Source organism: Ascaphus truei, chromosome 1 (assembly GCF_040206685.1).
Source record: "Ascaphus truei isolate aAscTru1 chromosome 1, aAscTru1.hap1, whole genome shotgun sequence".
NCBI classification, from domain to species: Eukaryota; Metazoa; Chordata; class Amphibia; order Anura; family Ascaphidae; genus Ascaphus; species Ascaphus truei.
The window spans coordinates 264,084,700-264,090,699 of record NC_134483.1 but is presented as its reverse complement, the minus strand read 5'-3'; the positions used below and the strand labels follow the sequence as shown (position 1 = coordinate 264,090,699).

Here is a 6,000-nt window from a genome sequence, read left to right as displayed (position 1 = left end):
AATTTTACATGAAAAAAGTATGTTGTATTGCTACAGTATAATAAAAAAAAAATAGCCACAATATACTTAGTCATTTAATATATGCTGAATACTAAATTAAGGCTCTCAGAATAATGAAATGCTAAAATATACAGAAATTACTTTGATTAAAAAAAAGTTCTTGTTCATAGTTACAGATCTCTGTTTAAGCAAGACTGAAGTGAAATTATTTTGTCACCAACTAATGCACAACTTTTGCATTAACTAAAGCACTAACCTCAAACTTGTTTTTCACCATTTCATAAAATAGATCATAATATCAAAACATTCAAGAAAAAAGTATGCATTAATTATTGTAAAACACATCAATATACATTCTCTTTGCACTCAGGATCACTGGAGACTTTCTGGGCTATATTTGTTTATTCACAGTTGCAATTTAAAACATTAGCTCAGTTGAAGGTTAAAGAAATGCTTGCATGCTAATCTTCAGTATATTGAATATGTCAATCTACTGTATATTATTTGTCCCTGTTTATCAGTATGTTGTTAAATATGCACTATAATAAAACAAACCTAATTTTTGTTTCTTTGTTCTTTATAGAAATGGTGACATTGTTGATTTATGTAATGCTGATGGATTTTTAGCAAAGAAGAAGCAGGAAAGGTATCTTTACAGTTATATGTTTTTTTTTCTTGGTAAATATACAGTATTATATTTATTAATTATTATATCTGTACTTATTTATTGCATTAACTGACATATGTCATAAGACAAAAGCTTTTTTGCCTATAGAATTTTCTTTAATTGGTTAATATAACCATTCTATGAATAAGTACTGTACTCCCGTGCAGTAAATTTCAGTTGTCCGTGATGAAAATGTATAATTAGTTAGTTACAGAAAATGTAAAATATATAGACTAGGCAAACCACATTTTTTCACATTTGAAATATTGTCATTGTCATTGTATGTAATTCAACTTCCACAATGGCTCACTTGTTGTGCTATGCTAAAAGAATTTAAAAAGTGTATATATAGTACCATCATATTTCTATTTTGTATTCTGCTATGGTAGACAACTAATTATGATCGCAATTTTTGTCACTAATTGCAATGAAAAACAAACAACCTTATAAGCGCAGTTGGAGCAATTTCCTTCCACTAATCCAACTCATCCACCAACTGCAGAATTTTATTCTTGAATTATTCTCAAGACAAATGTAACACCCCCACCCCCATCTCATCTGGGGTCTGTAGTGGGAATGCCTACTCTGGTTACTCATCTTAGTGTGGTGCATACCTGCTGGTCACAGGGGGCCCTGAGTCTCCCGCATGTGCACTCACGGTTACAGCGCCTCCATCTCTTGCAGCCCCCAGAGATGTGGGGAGAAATCTCTGCAGGAGAACTACCTCTTCTTCTTCCTGATAGATTTCAGTCTCAGACAAGAAGAATGTGGAACAGCTGATCTTTATTCTGGTTGCTCTCTCACACAATCAAGGACAGTGTACAGCTTACATCGAATCAATTCTTATCAATCAGGTCTTCAGCTTTAGGATGTCCCTGGACCAACACTCCCGGCCACTAGCCACCAGGAGCAGTCCTTGCTCTTCCCTTACCCCCTGGTAGGGAAAGGGGAATAGTCTTCCACCTTTCCCCGCAGGGAAGGCACCCAGTAAGCAGAGCCCTGCTCCACTAGGTTGGATAGACTACACCTCTCTCACGGTAGAGGCAACACTGTTAATTGAGGAAATTCATCTTCTTAAGTCAGTTCCAGTAAGAACCAGCCCCCTGTCCCTGATTGGACAACAGACCTGATAGCACTACCTTCTCTGACTCACTGACTCACTCCAAAGGTTTAAGTGACAAAGGTGCTCCAACACTTAATCCCTTCAGTATTGAAATGTATGCAATAAGCAAATAAACAGGATAGGACAAGGGGGTATATAAGATGATGCTTGTAGTAAAGTCCCCAGATAGACGAATAATCCCTGAAGGGCAAGATGTAAGGTCGAAAACCCCAATCAAACCCTCATTGGGATGGTTTCTGGACTCACAATAAGTATTCAAGAGAATAAAGAATAGTACTCACAAATGCCCCTTTCCAATGTCCTGATAGGTCGTGCAGCCAGATGAAGAGATGCTGGTCTAGGAGAACAAAGAGGAAAAAACTAGCGCACTGCCAAGAGTGGGTCCCAAGCCAATGTGTTTAAAAAAATCTTTTATATTGATCCATCTTAAAAGTGGAGGTTAACACCCTCCTACGTGTTTCACAGTATGTTTTGGGTCATTGTCCATCTGTAAAGAGAAGCACGTCCAATCAACTTAGCTGAATCTGAGCAGACAATATATCCCTATACACTTCAGAATTCATCCGGCTGCTTCTGTCTTCTGTCACATCATCAATAAACACTAGTGACCCAGTGCCATTGTAAGCCATGCATGCCCATGCCATCACATTGCCTCCACCGTGTTTTACAGATGATGTGGTATGCTTCGGATCATGAGCCATTCCAAGTCTTCTCCATACTTTGTTCTTCCCATCATTCTGGTACAGGTTGATCTTATAATAAATACAAATAAACTGTGACAAGCGCTAAACCTATTAATACAGTGCTGTGCACAAATGACTAAGCAGCCTGGTAACCTACTGAGACATCTCATATGTCTCAAACCAAAATAAAAATACAAAAATAGATACAAAACCTGGCGCATGAGTTAGTGTGATTAAAGTCCAAATAGAAAGGATAAAGTGATTAATAGTCCTACTTCTACGACTTAGAGTAGCCGGTGAGAAATGAACTCAGTTCACAGTTCCTAGAGGTGGAAGCCAGTTCTTCTCATGGGATGGAATTAATCTAGAAGTAGCTAGATCGCATGCAGGGGAGAGAAACTGTGCTTTAAACCTTCCTGGCCCGGGAGCTTCTGGTGTGGCACGAACCCCTCGTGGTGTCCTTAGCCTCCGTGGGTCTTGAAAAGTTGTCTCTTCCGATCTTGTCTCTAGGAATCCTGCACTTTTTTCTCCGGTAAGAAACAAAGAGGGACAGGGGATTGCGCAGCACAAACAAACTTTTAATGACGCCTTTCCTAAAACACAAATAAAATACTCACAAGTGAAGGTGAGTTTTAAAAACAATAAAGAAGTGCCCGGCCCAGCACACACAGCAGCCGCCTCAGTCACTGAGAGTCCTTCCCGGTACCGCGTGTACCTCGCGTGTATCCGGCGTAGTTGGATGATGTCACCGTCTTCAGTATTGACTGGCAGCTGGAGTGTCTGAGACAATGCTTCTTAGGCTCCCTTACTGAGTTCATTTCTCACCGGCTACTCTAAGTCGTAGAAGTAGGACTATTAATCACTTTATCCTTTCTATTTACAGATTGATCTTAGTTTCATCTGTCCGAATAATGCTGTTCCAAAACTGGGCTGGCTTTTTTTAGATATTGTTTGGCAAAGTCTAATCTGGACTTTCTATTCTTGAGGCTTATGAATGGTTTGCACCTTGTGGTGAACCCTCTGTATTTGATCTGTGATTTGTCGACCACAAAGCAAGGAAGAGACAGCACACTCAGGAATATCAAAAAACGTGTATTAAGAAGAAAAAGCTGGCACAATCACCGACGTTTCGGTCCTAGACACAGGATATTCCTGAGTGTGCTGTCTCTTCCTTGCTTTGTGGTCCTGGGATCCTGGATTCACCTGGTAAGGAGTCTATTTATGCATACTTCCTGTATGGGACAAGCATCTATTTTTGCTTTACATGTGTGCCATCTGCATATATATATATATATATATATATATATATATATATATATATATATATATATATATATACTGTGTGTGTGTGTGTGTGTGTGTGTGTGTGTGTGTGTGTGTGTGTGTGTGTGTGTGTGTCTGTGTGTGTGTGTGTCAACTGGCCTTATACTAACATACAGTAGGTCTCTCTCAGGATGGGAGTTAGCATCGTTAAACAAAATTAATTGTAACCAAGCTGCTCTGACAGATTCACAGCTTTTTGGTGAATAAACAAAGGACCAGTTTCATGTTTTGCAAATTGGGCACCATGGAGGTCCCCCGCTTTAGTACAGTATTTTCAAATTAGTATTTTTTTGCACAGAATTCTACTTTTAGATACAAACATGAATATCAATATTTTGTTCAATTTATTAGTTTAAAATATCATTTGTATTGCAAACATGCCTTTAATATTTGTTCTCAAATATTTAAAGATTTGTGCTGTCCTTTAGGGTTTTTGTAATAGTATTAATGTACGTTAAATCAGCATTAATACTTTGCTGTATGATAACACATCACATAACACATAGTGAACAGCCTGCATTGTCTTTGTCTCTGTGTTATTTGTTACTCGAGTACAAATCTAGACATTGTCACAGATGTAATGAAAAGTTCAGTCCGCGCTCTGGCTCTTTAAACTTGGAGTGTCATATCGCCTGAAGAAGTTTACTTTGTTAAACGAAACGCGTCGCGACTGTTGTGGCTGGCGGTTTTACTACCCACCACCAGTACACACTCAAGTGTACCGTTCCTGCTTATTTCCGATCGTTTCTATGCTATCAAAAACGGACAGGCATCCTAAGGACACCTATTGAAGGCCCCGGTTCCTGCACATGTGTGCTACACTCTGCACCACGCTACCACACGTGGAGGACAGGAGAGTGAACAGAGACAGCCCCAGCGCGCGGGTCTGATCTCTCAGAACTGAGATTACCCTTCATACTTCCTATGTGATGCCCTACTCCTGTGATAGACACCAGAATCGGGGATTATTAAAGAAATTTTATATGTAAGTTACTAATTTTATTATTTGTTGCTAATACAATATCTATCTCTCATCTTGGTGCGCTTTTGTGTTTTTTCTTGTTTTATTGTCACAGATGTCTAAGCATAGTTAGTCCTTGATAGCTACCAAGAGGCAAGGTAGGTCATGCAGAAACACTGAGAAGTGATGCAGATGCCAAGTATCAAGAAACGACTTTAATCTTTGGTCACATTATCTCAACTATTTTTTGACAGCTTTTTTAGACCATATTTGATGATATGTTCCTCTGCTCCATCAGCTTCATAATTGCATGCTAATCACCAAGGGGATGTGTATTTCGTGGAAATCCTCCCAAATACATTTGGATATAATATACAGTAGCACATTTTTTTTGCTTGATAAGGTCATGCATAAACACTGACGCAGTGCAGATACCAATAATAAGGAAATTACTTGAATCCTTTGTAATAATCTCCCAATTCTTTTTTGCATCTTTATTTTAGATCATACTTGATGATATACTGTATATCCCTCTGCTCCTCTGCTCCATGAGCTTCATAATTGCATGCTGATCACCAGAGTTTGTTGAAATTATCCCAAACACAATTTTTATTTAATATAGAATGCTTATTTTGCTTTATAGTATAGCAGTTTGGCCTGCTTTTACCACCAAATATTAGCAAGTTTAGAAAGAAAAAACCTTAAGTTTCTTCAGTACACCATTAGGATGATGAAGTTACAGTATGCCTTCTCAAAGCAATTTTTTAGGGCATTATATTAAGCTATCTAGAAATTAGAGTGCACTAATTATGATATATCGCAAAATCTCCTTTTATATTTGTAGTCTTGGCTTCAACATTAATATGTGTAATTTATTTATAAACAACATGCACTTTAATAGAATGAACAATGTATTTTTGGGATATGGATGAGGACAAACTAATACTTTTTATTAAAGCTATCACACACAGATGAATATATCACAGGTACTGCATAGATAAATACAGATGTAGCAAGACTAACTAACCCCGACAGTGTCAGCTACTATTGTGTTGTGTGAGAGTCCAGACCCGCACTTAACGTTAATCAATCCAGGCTGTATTTGTCACTGTCTGAGGACCCTGAGCAGCCATTGCAATGCAAATGGTAAGCTTTGCTATATCTGTATATGCATAATACATACCGTATCAGCCGAAAAGCAAATATTTATCAATAAAAGATTTGACATGAGAGCTGTAAGGAT

At 38.1% G+C, this 6,000-nt stretch overlaps 1 protein-coding gene across 16 annotated transcripts in view; it reads left to right on the top strand.

Moving 5' to 3' along the window:
* ADGRL3 (adhesion G protein-coupled receptor L3) overlaps positions 1-6,000 on the top strand; it is a 2,053,745-nt gene that overhangs the window by 373,919 nt on the left and 1,673,826 nt on the right. For 14 of the 16 annotated variants that reach the window (XM_075603394.1, XM_075603438.1, XM_075603456.1 and 11 more), the window contains one exon: positions 584-646. The exons of the other annotated variants lie outside the window; for them this stretch is intronic. The gene's annotated coding sequence lies outside the window, so the exon portion shown is untranslated. The remainder of the gene's footprint in view (positions 1-583; positions 647-6,000) is intronic. 16 annotated transcript variants of the gene reach the window in all.